At 40.9% G+C, this 17,553-nt stretch overlaps 1 long non-coding RNA gene and 1 pseudogene across 7 annotated transcripts in view; both read right to left on the bottom strand.

The window, feature by feature from the left end:
* Positions 1-11,666, bottom strand: part of LOC120888390 (uncharacterized) — a 132,944-nt gene extending 121,278 nt beyond the window's left edge. For 6 of the 7 annotated variants that reach the window (XR_013429720.1, XR_013429726.1, XR_013429724.1 and 3 more), the window contains exon 1: positions 11,107-11,240. This is a non-coding gene — a long non-coding RNA (uncharacterized LOC120888390). Of the gene's footprint in view, positions 1-11,106; positions 11,241-11,466 lie in introns of those variants that run through there. The other variant, XR_013429723.1, reaches the window with a different exon arrangement.
* Positions 4,197-6,548, bottom strand: LOC144370078 (transcription factor AP-2 gamma pseudogene; annotated as a pseudogene).
* Positions 11,667-17,553: the final 5,887 nt, after the last annotated feature.

Below are 17,553 nucleotides of genomic sequence, written 5' to 3'. Positions count from 1 at the left end.
CTTCTCTGGATGGGCAGAAGCATTCCCGACTCGGCATGAAACCGCAAAGGTGGTTGCAAAGAAATTATTGGAAGAAATTTTCCCTAGGTATGGGGTACCTGGGACAATTGGGTCGGATAATGGGCCTGCCTTCGTCTCCCAGGTAAGTCAGATGGTGGCCAATGCATTGGGGATTAATTGGAAATCACATTGTGCCTATAGACCCCAAAGTTCAGGACAGGTAGAAAGGATGAATAGAACCATTAAGGAGACCTTAACCAAATTAACGCTTGAAACGGCACTAGAGACTGGGTACAACTCCTGCCTTTAGCCTTATATCGGGCCGAAACACTCCAGGCCCACAGGGACTAACCCCATTTGAGATCCTGTACGGTGCCCCACCACCTGCTGTTAACTTTTATGAAACTGAAACTTATGCCTCCCTCGCCCCATCCATGCAGACCCATTTACGTGCCTTGCAATTGGTCCAGAACGAAGTCTGGAAGCCTCTAGCTGCAGCCTACAAAGAGGAACTTAAAACCTCCTCGCTACCGCATCCCTTCCATGTCGGAGACACCGTCTGGGTTCGCAGGCACCAGAGCAAAAACCTCGAACCACGGTGGAAAGGACCCTACACTATTCTGCTGACCACTCCTACTGCAATCAAGATGGATAGCATCACGGCTTGGATTCACGCTTCCCACGTAAAGGCTGCGTATCCACCGGAGTCTGCAGACACCTCTCCGGATCCAGAATGGAAGTTGCAACGAACCCAGAATCCGCTAAAGATAAGACCCACTCGCTGCTGACTTTATTCGCTTTATGTTTAGCTCTCCCCATGTCAGCTGCCAGGCACCAATTCCATAACCCCAACCAGCCTGTGAGCCAGACATGGCAAATACTGTCAGGGGCAGGAGAGATAATTTGGGAAATAACTTCTACTAAATACCCCCTTTGGGCATGGTGGCCTACCCTGGAGCCTGACCTCTGTCAGATGCTAGCTGGATCAGAAGACTTTGACATTCCAACTACTGATCCTGCTAGACCGAGTGAATCAGAAGTATGCACCTGTAGCGGGCGCTGCCCCTGTTCATGTTATCCGGCAGGATGTAGGGATCCCAGGGTTCGGGCGGCCCTAAGAAAGAAATCGTTTTACGTATGTCCAAGGGATGGAAGAATTAGATCTCAGGCACGGAAATGTGGGCAACATGAAAGTTACTATTGTAAGGCTTGGGGATGTGAAACTATGGGAGACGCTTGGTGGAACCCAAGCTCGTCCTGGGATTTAATACAAGTAAAAAGAGAAAAGCAAAGTGAACCCCCGCTCTCCACCGACTATTGCAGGAGTACACCCAGGACGGTTGAAACTTTATGGTACGGGTACGGGCCATGTACTTCATTTGCCTGCAATCCCTTACATATCACCTTTACCCCGGCAGGCAAAACATCTAGAGATTGGCTACAAGGGAGGCTGTGGGGCCTGAGAGTATACCATCAAACTGCCTATGACCCTGGGGTCCTGTTCAAAATAAGGTTAAAAATAAATACCGACCCCCAGCCATTAGGCCCCAATAAAGTACTCCCAGATCAAAAGCCCCCTCCTCCAAAAAGATATAAACAGGTACCCTCAAGGACAGCGCCTCCACCCAATACCACCCATCTAAAACCCCCCGCACCCCCGACCATGCTCGCCCCTCTGACCCTGCCAATTGCCACCTCCCCCACGCTATCAGGGTCAAGAGAAAGACTGATAGACCTAGTTGAAGGAGGATATGAGGCCCTTAATTTTACCCAGCCCAATCTTACTGAGTCCTGCTGGCTTTGCCTTCAGGCGAGCCCTCCCTACTACGAAGGAGTGGCAGTTAATGGGGATTTCACTTATGATGCTCCCACTAGCTGTAACTGGGGAACGAGACACATGTTGACTCTGTCCGAAGTAACCGGTTCAGGAACATGCTTAGGGCGCTCCCCCATGTTACGGAACAACGAGCTCTGTGCACGTACTATAAGTAAGTTATCTTCTGATAAATCCAAATACATGGTGCCCTCTCCAGGTCAATACTGGGCATGTAACACCGGGATTACCCCATGTGTTTCAGTAGCTACCTTTAACCAGTCTAAAGATTTCTGTGTCCTAGTCAAGATCTATCCCAGGCTACTCTATTATTCTACAGAGGAATTCGAAGGACATTTCATGGGCAGGACCCGATTCTCCCGAGAGCCTGTCAGCATTACCCTGGCAGTTCTATTGGGGGCAGGAGTATTGGCAGGGGTTGGAACTGGGGCTGCAGCCTTGATTGAAGGTCCCAGACAGCTGGGGATCCTAGAAGCCACAATACAACAAGATCTGAGGGCAATAGAAACCTCTGTAACTGCTTTAGAAAAATTTTTAACCTCCTTATCAGAGGTAGTATTGCAGAATAGACGGGGTCTGGACTTATTGTTTTTAAAGGAAGGAGGGCTTTGTGCTGCCCTAAAAGAAAACTGTTGCTTTTACACAGATCATACAGGGGTAGTAAGGGAATCCATGACAAAACCCAGAGAAAGACTAGATGCCCGGGAAAGATCCCTGTGAAGCTCCCAAGGTTGGTTTGAAAGTTGGTTTAATAAGTCGCCTTGGTTAACTACTATATTATCCTCGATAGCCGGCCCCTTGATTGTGCTGCTGTTGATTTTAACATTTGGACCCTGCATATTTAACAGATTAATGCAGTTTATAAAGGAAAGGCTGTCCGTAATCCAAACTATGGTCCTTACGCAGCAATACCATTTGCTCCAACAACATGTTGAGCCGTCAGCCGAGCTAGTGTTGGAATCTGAGCACGAGGATCAATGGATATAAGATTATATCCACGATATAGAAAAGGGAGGAATGAAGGACTGCAGAGCCCCAGACCCAACGTTAGGAATTCTAACCCCCGCGCCCTCTAGAAAGTCCCCATGTACAAACTCCCCAGCCGCACGTAGCACTCCCCAGCTGCACGTAGCACTCCCCAGCCGCACATAGCACTCCCCAGCCGCATGTAGCACTCCCCGACTGCACGTAACACTCCAAACGCTATACAATGCCACCGCCAGATGTTCCATATAGATAATCCTGGGAAAGCCAAGCCTGAGGAAATAGGGTAAAAATGGGAACAATGAGGGTAAAAAACGGGAACAATGAGGATGGGATGTAATTTATGGGTTTCTTTTCTGAGAACGTAAAGTGGAAAAAAACAAGTTTACCCCCCAGGTGACCCCATGACTGAATTCCGAGGAACCTATAGAATGGCTATTGCTGTGCTAAGCTGAAAACTGACCCCCGCTCCCTATAAAAACTCTGTACCCCCAAGCCCGGGTGTGCCAGTCACCGAAGCTCCGGCCGAGGTTTTGCTGTGCACCCACGGGCGCCTGTGTGAGAATAAATCCTCTTGCAGTTTGCATCCAGTGTCTCGTGTGGTCCATTCTGGGTTGGGGGGATCTGGGGGTCTTTCAATACCAAGTTATTGCTTTCTGAACAGAGAGCTCTGATTAAACAGAATCTTCCAAACCAAGAACAAAGCCCTGTATCCTCTTAATTCTTCATACCCTGTGTAGAGATGAATAAAATCTAAAGACGTATTATAAATTACCCCACCACCATTAAAACTTAACATTAAAATCAAATCATATTTCTCAAAATCTTTTAAGAAGTGCACCAGTATTTACAGATCCCATTAAATTATGCATAAATATATTCTGTACACTCAACACACTGTTTCTCAAAATACAGAGCCTCCACAGGGGCTTGGGGGTGACAGGCAGCAGGAGAAAGTGCCACCCTTTTCAAGTTTACTGGAAAAATCAAGATCTGAAATAAATATGCAAATAAAACTTCAATTTCTTACAGGAACCTGGTGTTCCAAAGATTCACCCACTTAAAGAGTTAACTTTCAAAGTTAAAAAGAGAGATCGAGAGAAAAGAAAAATGAAACGTCAGCAGGCATTGTTTCTACAAGTTTCCTAAAACCAGAAGGCCCCTCTGAGCATGGGGTTTGCACCCACCAGCACCTGCTCCCTGGCTGCAGAGCACGTGGTACATTTGCCTCCTCCTGGAGGGAACCATTGCTAAAGTAGGTAGATAAAGACTACTTTTTGAAAAAAAAAAATATTTAGTGAACATAAAAACCAGCCATATCTTAACACTGAAGGAAATAAATTATCGTTAATCTGAATATAATCACTCTGAAGTTTCAACAGCATGTCTTCTTGTCAGCCCCGGAAGACAGAGGAAGGAGGGATGGGGTTCCAAAATATAACGCTGAGCAAGTAAAAACAAAACAAAAACCAGTACTTGTCACCTTGGATCCTGTGTTCAAGGACAGACACTGCAGTGCTGGAGAAGCCACAGGGATCCATGAGGGCAGGTCAAGATCCTGCAAGCCTCAAGTGACAGAGGCCTTTGGATAGGTGGGTAGGGGAGATTGGAAGCTCCTCCCCTAGCAAGAGCGTGTCTCAGTCTGTCCCAGTGGAGAAGGGTTCCTCAGTCTTTTCCCTTCCTGCCCTCTGCTCACCCCCATTTTACTTCTTGTACTTCTCCATTTTCTCCAGGGTCTTATTAGAATCTGCTGGACTCTGGTCTCCAGGGTTCATATAGGATTTGTCTATGACAATCAGGGCTTCTTTGACCTGCTTCTACACTGCAGACACAGCGGTGCAGATGGCCTGGCTGCCAAACCTATGGGTGGGTAATCAGGCTGAAATGAGACAGGTGGTTCTGTAGGTACCTTTCCAAGATCAGGGCAGGCCTGTTGCTGCAGTTGGGTGTTCAGTCTTGATTGAGGAGGTCCATGAATTCTTTCCACACTTGCTGAGCCACCCCCAGTGTATTTTTTCTTCTTCCTTGCAATCTCGGTTTACCCTCCTGGGTGAGGCCTGGTGAAATTTTCGGCCACTGGCTTACTAGGAAACTCAACTTCACAGACATACACAAAGTCCCAAGCCAAGTGAACAGCTTTTCCTTCCACCAAGGATGTCAGGAGGGTCTCAAGAGCAGCTTTCCAAGTTTCCCAGCCGGAAGATTCAGCCCAGTCTTGTCCAACTTTTCTCCACATCGATTGGCCTCCATTTTTGGACTTGGCTTTTCTGAAAACACCTCCCAGCAGCCAGGCATTTAAGCATTCAGAAGGTGACAATCGCCTCTGCACTTCAGCCACAGTCACTTTATATTTGGACATGGAGCTGAGGAGAGACAGTCTTCCCAGAACAGAGCAGAAGACTTCATGGGATTCTGCACGGCTCCCACCAGCTCCTTCTAACAGGGGAGACATAAGGGGTTTTTAATCATGGAAAATGGGACCTTTGCGGATTACAGTCTGATCAGGCCCAAGCTGGTGTGAGTTGACGTTCTGCACCTTTTCCATCTGGTGAGCCATGTCGTGGAGCCCCAGGTTCTCTACCAGGCGGGTGGCGTCCAGGGCGTGCGCACTGGGGAACAGCAGGTCTAAGCGGCTGTAGCCCATGGCGCCTCCCTCCCGCCCGGAGAGATGGGGGAGCAGGCCCGCCAGGCACCCTAGGTGCAAAGGCAGGTTGGCCCCCTCCTGGCTCTGGCGGTCAGGCCAGGACTGCTGCTGGTTGCTGGCGGTCACAGGCTGGTGCAGGGGATTGATGGCCGCAGCATAGGCTATGCTCAGATGCAAATAGGGATGGGCCGACTGAGTTTAAAAAATGATTGCTTAGCTATTAGCTCGATATTCAAAAACTAATATCGAGCTAATACCACACTAGCTATACTTACAAAGTAGGAGAGAATATCAAATGGTAACAAAATATACTGGCTCCTAAGAATGCATCCTACAAAATTATGCAAGTGTTTATAGGAATCATTGTAAAAACTCTGTTGAGAAATGGGAAGAGGGGGACTACCTAAATGCAGTCTGCAAGAACTACAAGCAGGAAGACTCCATATTTTTAAGGTATCATTTTCCCTAACTTGAGCTAAAGGTTCACTAAAATCCCAATTGAAAGTCCAGGAGGTGGGGCTGGGGTTGTGGCTCAAGCTGTAGCATGCTTGCCTGGCATGAGCGGGGTGCTGGGTTTGATCCTCAGCACCACATAAAACTAAAATAAAAGATGTTGTGTCCACCGAAAACTTTAAAAAAAAATTAAAAAATAAATATTAAAAAAATCTCTCTCAAAAAAAAAATAAATAAAAGAAAGAAAGAAAGAAAGAAAGAAAGAAAGCCAGCCCAGGAGTTTGTTTATAAGACTTGAAGGAGTGCCTCACATGGCTCAGGGTTCTTAATCCAGGGGAATGAAGGGAAGGGGCTATGTAAACATGAGTAGAAGACAATTACATCTTTATTTTCACTAACCTCTAACTAAACTCAACATGACAGGCCACACAGGTTCAGCATGCCCCGTGCATTTGGTTAACCAATATAAATTAGATATTTTTATAGCAATCATTGCATGGTTAGAAATACAGTTTGTGTCTCTCATTTCTTCAAAATAACAGTAGTTATTAAGTTCATCACCAGATTTTGTTCTTTTACATGCTAATTAATAGCCAAGGATGCCTATCATATTAACATTTCTAGTACCCTCATTACTGCACTTTAATAATTACTTTTCTCTGTAATTCCAGTTGCAAATGTTCTGTATCTACTAGCATTACTCTGAGAAGGGGCTCAATGGCTTCAGCAAACTGCAGAATGGATTTGTTCATCACACACACACACACACACACACACACACACACACACACACACAATGGTTAAGAAGCCCCAAAGTAGTTGACATGTTACTGGAGCATTATGTTACTGGGGCATTATGGGCATTTCAATGAATTCTGTTCAGGCTTTGCTACCTGGAGTGTTACCATGGCAATTTCTCCAATGCAACAAAACTCCAGTCAGGGTCATTTGTATTGTAGGCAAAGGGGTTCCCCCATTGGTGGGGGGGGCAAGTGAGGGTTAACCCATGAACTGTTTAACATGAGGTCCTGCTCCCCTTCCCAGCCTGGGCCCCAGCAGACCTTCATTTATGAATGTCCATTGACAGCCATGGCCCATGGCTCCCCCTGTAGTCACTTCTGCTCACATTTTTTTTCTCACCACTATGGTGTCTCCCCCACCCCCAAACACACACACCCACACCCCTTAGCTTGCTGAGAACTAAGCACAGATTTGAGAAGCAGAGTATGCAGGGTATAAGTCAGAGAGAATGAACCAGTTGACTAATCTTGGGATGTTCCTCAGCCTCAGCCTTCTCATCTATACAATGGAGATCACACAACCAATAGGGTTGCTGCTAGGATGAAAAGCATTTGCATTATTTTCTTTATGGTGAAATAAGTTATCACATATTAAGACCCTACAAATAATCCTGTGAGGACAGTTATCACATATTAAGACCCTACAAATAATCCTGTGGAGGACAGTTGTAACCTCCACATCCAATTTAAAATACAAGTGTAGGGGGGAGGCATTCACAGTGCCAAACAACACATTCATTCATTCCCCAAAGCTTAGTATTAAAAAGAAAAAGGAAAAAAAGACTGGTCACAGTAGTGCATGCCAGCAGCTCAGCAGGCTGAGGCAGGAGGATCACTAGTTCAAAGCCAGATTCAGCAACTTAACAAGCCCTTAAGCAACTAAGCAAGACCCTGTCTCTAAATTAAAAAATTTAAAAAGGGCTGGGGATGTGGTTCAGTGTTAAGTGCCCCTGGGTTCAATCCATGGTACCAATAATAATAATAACAGTAATATTTTTAAAAAGAAACAACTTTTATAGTATAATCTTTCCTTGGGAAAAACAATTTGATACTTTTTAAAAAATGATGATTTTCTTTATAACCCTAACTGGAAGGCCTTAGAATTAGCTATTCCAATTGATTCCTGAGGCCACCTGTGAAATCATGTGATCAAAACAAGGTGCCCTGCTGCCCCGACCCATGCGGGCAGCTGAACTTCAGGTCACTCGTGTGAATTTCCAGGGACACCAAATAAAACACAGACATACACTTTACCTTTAAACAAGCTTCAGGAAGGCTCCATGGCTTTCAGCCTCAAGCTCCCCAAATGGGAGAGCAAGGGAAAGTCAGGAGAGGCTGGCCAGAGAGAGGGAGCACGTTCGGAAGTGGGCTTTTATTGGGGGGACCTTCATTCTTAGAAAGTTCCATCCAAAAAAAGGTCAGAGGGGCAGGTTACAAAGGACAGGTGAGTGTAATTCGACCCAAGGGGCTGCAGGGCAACACACGTATGTCTGAAGACAAGTCCTCAACTTCCAGGACCGGGTACCCTCAGAAATCTTCACTCCTTGATGTTTTCAATATGAACTGTTCTTTCTTTTATACTATGATGCCTGGAGTGAAAGTTGGTAGGATCAGATGTCATTTTTATTCTATGACATCATTATAAAATATGCAGTTTCCTTAACTGAATATTATTCTTATAAATAATCTGATAAATAATATGTCCATAAGAAATAGATAAATCTTGAAATGCTTCAAAGCTATGAAAAGTATTCAAAGAAATTTTTTTAACAGGTGAGATGATAAAGCAATTGTAAAGAACTATAACTTAGGAAAAAAGAAAGCTGCGTACAAATAGTAAGCTTATAAGAATGAACATAAGAGAAAAGGAAATACTGTAGTTAGGCCAAAGCAAATTTATTTCTCTGTATAATAGCCACTCATATACATGAGAATGATTCTGCAAAATTATCTCAACTTTTGAGTGCACTTATTTGTTCATAGGTATGAACATAATCAAGGTTGTGTTTCTAAAAGAAGCTCTAGAATTTGGCTGGGGGCATAGGTCAGTGGTAGAGTGCTTATCCAGCCTGAGCAAGGTGATAGATGGATTCCATCTCTAGCACCACAAAAGAAAAATGTTTAGTTGTGATATGTTTTACAGAAAAACTAAACACATCACAAATGTACACAATTGACACTTATTCAGGTCAGATTGCTAGGGCTATCCTCCTAGGCTGTCTGATGCAACAAATTCATATTTATAAAACATTTAAACCATATTGAAAAGCCACTTTAATCAATAGCCTGTTGTTTGTCATGCCATAATAACAACCTTAGACTGAAATAATAAAATAATATTTCAGCTTCTGATTTTAAAACTTAAGACACACTCATTCTTATGGATTTAATCTCTGGTAAGAAAAAGAAAAATAATAAGAACCAGAGGGTCTAAATTTTCCAGGTGGGTGTGGGGTTATATTGTTGTGGAATAATTGAAAATTGCTGCACAATTTTTTAAACCCTAGAAATAATATGAAAAAAATTCATATGGTCATTTCTACTTAAAGAAATGTTTCTTCTGAAAATACCACAGACTTTAAAAACTTACAAAAATTCAACAAGTGTACTGTCACATTGGATCCATAAATATAATAACGTGTTGGGTTTTCAGGATAACACTTAGGCTGCAGGAGAATTTTTTTCACTGTCTTAGAAAACACACACACACACACACACAATCTGATAATTTGAACATTCGCAGTTGAGAAAAATTTAGAGAAACTTTATTTAGTGACCCTGTAGGAGAGTAAAATATCCTACCCCAGACACATTTCTTTGGCATATTTTAAATTGGATAATTCAGAGAAACTTCAGGCTCTGTGAACACAGGAATGGTTCTCTGAAAGGTGGTTCTTTTCCAAAAGAAAAGTATCTATCTACATTAGTAAATAGCAGCTGTGCATTGGGGTGGGGGTCCATTTTATATCCCCCACCTCTTTTCTGCCTAGGAGGGCTGTAAACACAGCAAATAGAGATTGGGATTCTAACACCTAACCCAGATAGTTGGCCACAGGTGGTTGTTCCCTGAAAGACCCCTTCTGCATCACAAGATACCCTTGCTGGCTGTGCATATCCAATCCTCCTATGATCTCTCCCCACCCCCACCCCTGCTGGGTTTTCCCTTTTTCCACCTTAATAAATCTGTATAGCTCTTCTCCAATTTAATCTCCATCAGAGTGTACCAGTGAACCTTGAGAGGGCCCAATAGAAATGTTCCTTTGAGCAACACCATGTGTGGATAGTGACTTTTCTTTTATAAATCCAAATCTAAATCTATACCCTATAAGCATTACTAAAACAAGAAAACTTAAAATATAAGAATTAACTAAATATTTAAATTGCTCACAAAAAAAAGTGTTTGTTCTATAATTTACCAGCAACAGTGATTGTAAAAACTTCTTAAATACACTGGTAGGACGTAGAAGCTTGAATTAAATACACCCCACGGATACATTCAGGGGTCACCTTGCCACCACAGGTGAGCCTCCTTGGCTACAGCAGACCCCATAGAAAGTGGATTATGGGCCAGGCATGGTGGTGCAGGGCTGTAATCCCAACAGCTCTGGGAGGCTGGGCCTCAACAACTCTGCTTCAAAACTAAAATATAAAAATAAAAATGTCTGGGGATATACCTCAGTGGTTAAGCATCCCTGGGTTCAATCTGTAGTTACCCACCCCCAATTAAGAAATGAAAGAAAAAAAGTAGACTGAGGAAAACCACATGCTTGAATGATCTCATCCACCCATTCTACACCATAAACACAATTTCCAGGTTTTGGGGAAGATATTCTTATATAAAACAGTGAATGAACCAACAAGCACTCATTGAAACAAAACATGACTTTTTTCCTAAGTAGGAAACAAGTCTCACAATTGACAGCATGCACAATTTATTTTCTACTGAGCATTCTTCTCTTTGACACAAAACCAAATCTCATTTTTTTTTTAAATAAATGTTTAAGGTTAAAATCCACTGTGTTCCTGAAGAACATAAATAAGAACATTCTCCTTCCTTATCTTCCTCACCTGGTGATCTCAGTCCCTATTTTTATAACAATTGAGATTTTCAGATAGCTGTTCAATATCTACTAATTTCCTGTTTTATTAATTTGTTTTGCATATTATTGATAAGAGTTTTTTTCACTTCATTTTCTTTGGATTCATTCTCTCTTCTTTGTGAAGTACATCCTTTCTTTTCTTTTCCATTAAGTTTATAGGTTAGTGAGTAGGTAGCATTTCTGAATAATATCATATTGAGATAGAATAAATAAAATATAGGTAGAAAGGAGACAAAGGAAGAAAAGGGAGACTACTTTAAACTCAAAGCCTTGTGATAAATTTCCTCATACCTTCGCTCTCTGGTCAGTTTTTCTCCAAGGGCTGTCACTTCCCAAGCCAGATTTTTTTCTAAGAGCCTGAGCTCCCAAAAGGTGCATCTCACTCCCTTGATAGCCGCATTCTTCCTGAATATGGATTCCTTGCTTTCCTGAATAAATCTCTGCTCCTCCCTCTCTCTGACATGGGTGTTTATTTTTGCTGCTTGGACTAACCAATAAGCTATGAGCCTTCCTTTTTATCTTGAATTCTCCCTTAGTGAATTTTTGTTGACAGCAGTGATGATTTCACCACTTTGTCCAACAGTTCACTAATCCTAGAAACACTGTATTCAATTTAACGTTACCAACCACTCAGACAAACAAAGGACTTACAGAGTCTCCTTCAGGCAGCATCTGCTCTAAGTCTTCTGGCAAGAAATTGAACCTGCAGGACTCCAATCAGTTGTTCCACTGCTTGCTCACATATTAGAGAAATTTTCTGTTGGGTCTTGAATATCCCAAATAATAGGACATTACAAAGAAGACTAAAGCTTCAGCCAAAGTTCCAGGAACCACCCAGGACTATGGAAACAGAGTCCAATGTCCACCAGTCTCAAAAATCACGTGGCATTATAATTCCTTCTCCAGAGAATAAAACCACTAAATCAGGTGATGGAACAACAAGCAATACAGTTTCTGAAAGCCACATCCTAAAAATATTTAGAAAGTTTCATAATTTTAAATATCAGACACATTCATAATAACCTCCCAACAAAATAAAAAAATGTTATGTTTGTTAGTCAAAAACCAAACTTTATCCAAGTTTTTTTTTCATGCCTTAGATATAACTGACCCTGCCTCCATCTTATATGTCCAAGTATACCTTATCCTGAAGTGTATACAGGAAAAATTTAATGAATGCTACAGCACAGATAAGAGATAGTATATATTTTCCCCCACTTTGCTATTTATAATCTTGGAAGAAATTTTTTATTGCTGTGATATTAATGAGCATATAATAAGAATGCAATTTCTAATTTTAATCTAATTAAAATGCTAAGTGTTTTGTAAATTGCACTGCTATAATAATTGGTATTCACATATCACTATAGTATACTGATTTAGTTCAAGTTGTGGAATCAGCCCAAGTGCTCAACTGATGAATAAATGAATACAACCGACTTTTACTCAGCCATAAAGAAGACTGAAATCATGTCATTTGTTAGTTAAATGGATGGAACTAAAGAACACCATGCTAAATAAAATATGTGAAGCCAGATTCACACAGTCCAGGGGTAAAATGTTCTCTCTCATATGTGAAGCAAGAGGGGGGGGAAGGAATAAAAAAAGAATCTCATGAAAACAGACAGGAACCAATAGAGTAGAAGAAAGGAATAGAGAGGAAGCGAGGAGAAAAGGGCATGGGGAAGTCATGGGTAATGAAATCTACCAAATTAGTTATGTCCCTCCATGAATAAATCAAAATGAATCTCACTGACATGTACAATTATAATGCACTAACAAAAAATAATAATAATAGAAGAGAGATCAGTAGAATAGAGTAAGTAGATGGGAGAGGAAGGGAAGGAATAGAAGGAAAGGTATTGGGGAATGAATGAGACTAATCAAATTATGATATATGCATATATGAATATGGCATAATAAATTCCACTATTATAATTATAGTATACAAATAATAACAATTTTTGAAACTCAAATGTTTTATGCTTCTATTAGTTTTCACTATAATATATTGAAAATACCCAATATTTTGAATCTAATGATATTTTTACCTCTTTTCCAAGCTAGCTCTCTATTCCATTATTGAAGATTAAAGTTTCTAACGGACAAGAAAGGATATATAGTATAAAGGGACAACTGAACTAAGCAGCCTTATGATCACACAATGATATGTTCAATGTCTATGTCATAGCACCATTTTCAAACACTTAAAAAGAATTAAAGTGTTTGACTCTCAAGCAAATACAGAAAGTTTTGTAAGCTCATCAACAAATGATCCAGGGAAAGTACATTTTTGAGTAAGTAGAAATTTACAGGCATTTTTGAGAGGACATGAGAAAGAGATGGCTAGATTACATAAAAACTAATTAATGTCCTAGAGGACACTAACATCTTTATCTTTCCTATCTGCAAAACTGCACTCATCAATTTAGCAGATAACATTTCAGTGTTTCAATTATAATCAAATAGTAAACAAGTAAGAGAGCTATGGGAGTATTATCCTAGATAATTAAGAAATAATAGGTAGTTAGTGTAGTTAGGTAAATCCGGTCTAATATCAAGTAAGATAAATGAAAAGAAGGCCATTATTAAGAATGGAATCCAGGAAACCAAAGCAACACTGGGGGAAATTGAAATGTTAATGTCCTCAAGGCCTGGAACCCATTCTAAGGAACAGTTAATGAAACAGCTCCCAGCAAACAGAGAAATGCTAATCAAAAGCTGCCCCAGGCCCTTCCTGCCCAGATTACTCCTCCAGCCCACCTATCTCCCATCTTTTGGGCCTTTCCACCTGCATTCTATCACTGAAAGATAAAGGGAAACAAAAGACATGAATGTGGGAAAGCTGAAAGAAGACTTTAGCACTATATAAAAAAGGGAAGACCTCCACCTTCCATGGATTCCACCTCTTGGGTCCCCTTCTTCCTTCAGGGAGAAGTCTTTTCTGCTGTCCTTTAATAAAGCTTCTACTTTCCACTCTACACTTGCCTCAGCATGCTTCTCTGGTGTTACACCTCAGCATTCGATAAATAGCAGTAACAAGCAAGCAGTAAATAGCAGTGACACCTGTTAAACAATGCCTTTGTAGAAGACTGAGAGGTCACACTATCACACTCTTTGGCAGTATTTAAAAGTGGAACAGAATTTTTTTTTCTTTTTTCTTTTTGTCTGTTGAAAGTTTATTATTGTGTCCAATCTGTATTACGCAGGACTAAAAAATGACAAAATCATGGAATTTGCAAAATTTTCTTAAGTAGTGATTTGAAAAAAACATTCAAAGCACATAATTTTATGCTTTAGAATTGAAACTAGAAAAAAACACATATCTATATTTTGGAGAAACATTTTATATTTGGTTTTATGCCTTTCAGAAATATACAGAAATGTTGAATAGTTTTTAAGAAATATACAGAAATGTTAGTATTGAATAGTTTTTAAGAAGCTATTCAATACTAACAGCACAGGCCTAAGGCAACTGGATTATCAGTGGGTCCCAGAGGCAGGTAGAAATGTATAAAATTTACAAGACACACTAAAGAACTTTGTGTGTTGAAATAACCCTTCAAAAGTTCTAAAAAAAATAAGTGAGGGAAATATCCTAAAGTTCAAGTCATCGTTGTTATTTAGAAACCTGAGGCTACAGCTAAACCCTAGATCAATACTTTCAAATCATTTAAGCTATTTTACACTTTTATATTCAAAAGTGTATATATTATATTGCCTTCTTCCCCAGTCAAAAGTGCCATTCATATTTCAAGAAAAAAATTCTGGATCACTATAGGTAGGACACATACTTTGAGTCACAATTACCTAGGAATATTATATTTTATATTCCCTTTGTGATTTAAAGGGAAAATTCACCATAACATTTACTTATTTTTTATTGATTTTATTTTTTAAATACATGGCAGCAGAATGCATTACAATTTTTATTACACATATATACAGCAATTTTTCATATCTCTGTTTGTATATAAAATAGGTTGACACCCAATTTGTGTCTTCATACATGTACTTTAGATAATGATGCCCATCTCATTCCACCATCCTTGCTAACCCCCTGCCCCTTCCCTTTCTCTCCCACCCCTCTGTCCTATCTAGAGTTCATCTATTCCTCCCATGCTCCCCCTCCCTACCCCACTATGAGTCAGCCTCCTTATATCAGAGAAAATATTTGGCATTTGTTTTTTTGGGATTGGCTAACTTCACTTAGCATCATCTTCTCCAACTCCATCCATTTACCTGCAAATGCCATGATTTTATTCTCTTTTATTGCTGAGTAAAATTCCATTGTATAAAAAAAAAATCACAGTTTTAACATTTACTTATTTTTTTAAATAAACTCATCAATGAGTTGTTCCCTTCTTTTTTTTAGAGAGAGAGAGAGAATTTTATATATATCTATTAGTTTTCAGTGGACACAACATCTTTGTACGTGGTGCTGAGGATCGAACCTGAGCCGCACACCTGCCAGGCAAGCGCACTACCGCTTGAGCCACATCCCAAGACCCTACTTATTTTTTTAATATTTATTTTTCAGTATTCAATGGACCCAACATCTTTATTTTATTTTTATGTTGTGCTGAGGATCGAACCCAGCACCCCGCGCATGCCAGGCGAGCAAGCGTGCTACCGTTTGAGCCACATCCCCAGTCCTAACATTTACTTATTTACGGACAGTTTTCTGTCCTTTATCAGGTACTTTGGAATGATTTGATCTCAATTTTACCAAATAACTCACACAGAGAAGAAGATTTTCATTGAGACCCATAAGGCCTGAGTTCTCCTCATAATACCCTACAGGCCTGGCAGGGGCACTGAGAATGGGTCCTTATGGTCATTTAGTTTGCTTTTGCTTAAAGAATCCCCTACAATTCCACAAGCTTCAGACCCCACCAAGCCTGGCACTCTGGGCTTAGCAGCCACATGAACTTTTATTAAAGAAAATGCTATTGTTTTCTGTAAGTATGCAAACACATCCTAGTCTTCACATTTCTGGGAAATGTGTTCACATACTATGAATACCGATCTTTTAACTAGTTTGTCAAAAGTTCTTTTTAAAAAACTCCAAGTTCAAATGCCCATAAAGACACTGATCCCTGTTTCCAGGGCTATTTCCCCAATGCCTACATCAATGCATGGCTTCCCATTCACAGGGGGCCTTCCTACACATACCAGGTTGATGCAGATCCAACTCACTATAGGCAAACAACAAGCATGCTACTGAGGAAAGAAGAGCTTGACTCAGTTAAAATATCAGCAGGAGTTTAGACCCTGTTATCCAAGGCTTTATAGACTATATTGATCCTCTTGGCACTCATAGCGTTACTTGAGATTGAACATGTTCCTTTAGCAATAAAGAGTATTGACAGCACTTATCAAATAAGGACAAACAATCCATGTCCACTAAATGACTTGACTACTGAGAGAAAACTCTTAGAGAGTTTGACAAAGACACTACTGAACAATTTTTTAATAAATGCTCATGACATTATATGGGAGACTGTTCAGAGCCTCCATTCTACATGCCCCTGATTTATACCAAGTATTTAAAGTTGATTGTGTTCTCAGATAAGAATAACTTATACATTACAGTTGTGTTGCTATTAGATGACACTGTGGATATTTATACTTGAAACTGGTAATACTGTGCAGGAACTTGTAGGATTAATACACTATCACCAAATATGATATAAAGTAATGCTTTCCACGAGGCTTCAATGAAGACAGTGTACAAATCTTCAAATCAAGGTATCAATATGGAGACTCCTCAGGTCAATTATATTACTTGAACATCATGGGTTTGCTTCCCATGTAGGCCAACAAAATAGACTTGGTCTGCACCCCCAGTCATGGGCAGGGACATTTCCATATGCTGAGGGCCATTACCAAGTAGGAATGACGCATCGAAATTTCCTTGCCAAGCGTACCCCATGCTGCTTAGAGGACATTTGATGGAACATTGCATGCATGCTTTAATGAGGTGACCTTGCTCAAGGACCAAGGCAGATCCGGGTTTAGAGCTGATCAGGTTTGAGGAAGTAACCGGCTCCTTGAGTTTAAGGCGTTGCCAGTTTAAGATAATGGGTTTTAGGGAAGTTGGAAGTTGAAGATTATTGCTGGGATTAGGGTGTTCCTGTTGCTTGTTCCCATGGAGTTCTCGTGAGATTAAAATGGGATTTGGAGAGAGCCTCGTGGAGTAGGTGAATTGGGCGGGAGACGGTAGAACGAGTTTGCCCCTGGACCTGCATGGAGGCTGTGTGAGAGCTGGAATAAAGAATTGCTGTTTGAACCTACAAAGCTGTGAGTGCCTCGTGATTCTGGTGCCAAGCATTGGCTTTGGCACCATAAGTGATTTTTTGAACTTAATGGAAAGGAAGGAAGACATCAATAGATGAAAATAAACATTATCACTCTTAGAAGAGTGACTCAAAGTGTATGTCCTACCTATAGTGACCCAGAGTTTTTTTTTCTTGGAATATAAAGGGCACTTTTGACTGGGGAAGAAAGCAAAAAGAAGCTTCTGGAGAAAATTACAGGTGCAGAGATTCCAAGTCAGACCTACTCCCTGGATCTGTAAGTGTGGTCACTCCTCAGATATCACCATCAAGGAATGAAATTGCCAATATGTACTTCAATCCTCCTTAGAGTAATGGGGGCACAGAAGCTGTCAGGTAGAGTTTGTGCTTTACCTACATGGAGCGAATGATGCAGCTGTTAGATTCCAACTGTGTAGTT

Source organism: Ictidomys tridecemlineatus, chromosome 13 (genome assembly GCF_052094955.1).
Source record: "Ictidomys tridecemlineatus isolate mIctTri1 chromosome 13, mIctTri1.hap1, whole genome shotgun sequence".
NCBI lineage: Eukaryota > Metazoa > Chordata > Mammalia > Rodentia > Sciuridae > Ictidomys > Ictidomys tridecemlineatus.
This window is presented reverse-complemented; position numbering and strand designations above follow the sequence as displayed.